The 2,118-nt window shown below is 33.4% G+C and overlaps 1 pseudogene; it reads left to right on the forward strand.

The window, feature by feature from the left end:
- The first annotated feature begins 1,028 nt into the window (after window positions 1-1,028).
- Window positions 1,029-1,125, forward strand: LOC122099944 (annotated as a pseudogene).
- The last annotated feature ends 993 nt before the right edge of the window (window positions 1,126-2,118 follow it).

A 2,118-nucleotide genomic window follows, 5' to 3' on the forward strand; every position in this document is an offset into this window, starting at 1 on the left:
TATAATATTAAAAAATGTTTTGCATTGTTCTCTTGTGGTAAGGGTATCAAAGGCAACGGTTTTATTTTCTTTTTTTTCTTTTTGCTTATGTGGTGCTGAGGAATCAAACCCAGGGACTCAGGCATGCAAGGCAAGTGCTCTACCACTGAGCCACCAGAGGCAACGGTTTTAAATATTATTCCATTACCTCTACCTCAGTGTTTGATAGAATTAGAGCTAAAACATTACCATTCGGAGATATGCAGCCTAGAGGCAAGAGGACATACTGTGATTAAAACATTACCAATTTAAGGCCTAATAATGAGGAGAAACATATGGACTTCTCCTGGAGCTATGGAATATTTTTGGTGATAGAAAATCAGTGGTGTAAATTCCTGCCTGGTTGGATGGTAGACAGGCCAAGACATTAGGTAATCATACATATGAACAATTTTTTCACCTTCTTGGCTTTAGTTTCTTTTGAAATGTTAGGGTGTAATAAACAATTATATTTTGAAAAAATACCTTCTAGTCTGAACAGTTCTGTCTGAACTGTTTGTCTGTCTATGATCCCTTGTAACAGAATAGTTTTGCTCCAATAAGACAATCTATGCTGTCAGGGTAAGATTCTGGTTGGTCTGTTCCTACATGGAGCAAGGGTAAAGGGTCAGGGAGACATTTGTGCCAGAAAGACCTCATTTGGGAAATTTTAAGCAGCAGAAGTTTAGAAGTAGCTCTTAAGCAAGGCTTACTTTGAATCCATTAGCTCCACAAAGCTAAATCAGTTAATAAATAAGTACTTGAAATCCATCACCTTTGGCCCAAGCTATAAAGGCTTCAAAGTATGATCCAATTTCAAATGAAAAAATTGCAAATATGAGCAATCGAACAAATAATATAAGTTTTTTCCACCATGCACAGAATTTTACAGAAATAAGATGAATAGCAATTTGGGGAACAATAAGGTTTCCTTGTTATAAATAGGCAACCAAAGATATATACCTGTCTTAAGATTGCATCATTAACTACTTAAATTTACAGGATACTACATGCTTCAGCAGCACGTCTACCTGAATTACAAAACAGAGATTTTCATGGCTCTTGTACAAGGATGATATGAAAATTTGTGAAGTATTGCATATTTTTTATTCTTGAGATGCAAGAAATTATTAAAAAGTTGATTACAAATATACAAGTGTAAGAATACATGTAATTCATAGAAATAAAAGTTAGTTTGACATCATTCAATCTTCACCTTTTTAGAAAGGCCTTTACATAGCATAACCTTTATAAAACTTTTGAAATAAGATAACATTGCCATTTTATCCTAAAGAAATAAAATTCTATAAAGACCTAGGAATTAAAGCAATCTTAAATTGTTTCTATATGGAATGCAATCTGAAAGGACACATTTATTAATGAACCTATATATTATAAAACAATGTCAAATTCAAAGTATTATATCTAGGAGAGAATGAAATAGGTTATGGACATTATACAAACAGAATACTATATGTTTTTAAATATACTTTTTTCAGACAAGCACCAGAAATATCTTTAGTTTCTGTACTACTCATTTCAACAGATAAATTAAAATTATTTATGATTAAAAAATCACAAACTCTATAGAAATCATTATAGGTGTATACAAACAACTCGAATATATTTTGACATCAAAGTCAGGAAATTCACTTGGAAGAATACCATGGAATCCATGAATTTTTAAAGTAAGATCTTGCTGTTGCTTTGTATTGTGAAAATATTTTGTATGGACACATAGGATGGACTGGCAATTTTGAAATTTAAGAAACTTAACGGAACCATTAGGACTTAGGAGAACAATTTGTACTTATCCTTTTGGCAATATCAAATGCAGTTTCTTCCAAGTTGTGCTTCAGACCTGGTTTGATATAATGGTTCACCAGAAGGAGATCCAACATATCTTTGCTATATCTATTCCCAGCAGCAAGATGCAAGGGGGTCAAGAGGCCTTTAGTTTGGGCATTGGTATCTGTATCATGATGCAATAAAGAAGCCACTCTGGTATTATTCCATGTATAAGTACTGTGCAGGGGTGTCCAGCCATTCAGTTATTACATGAATATCTGCCTTGAGCCACCAACTCATGGACAATGTCTA

The sequence above is a fragment of the Dipodomys spectabilis genome, unplaced genomic scaffold, assembly GCF_019054845.1.
Source record: "Dipodomys spectabilis isolate Male_0828 unplaced genomic scaffold, ASM1905484v1 ptg000547l, whole genome shotgun sequence".
Taxonomy (NCBI): domain Eukaryota; kingdom Metazoa; phylum Chordata; class Mammalia; order Rodentia; family Heteromyidae; genus Dipodomys; species Dipodomys spectabilis.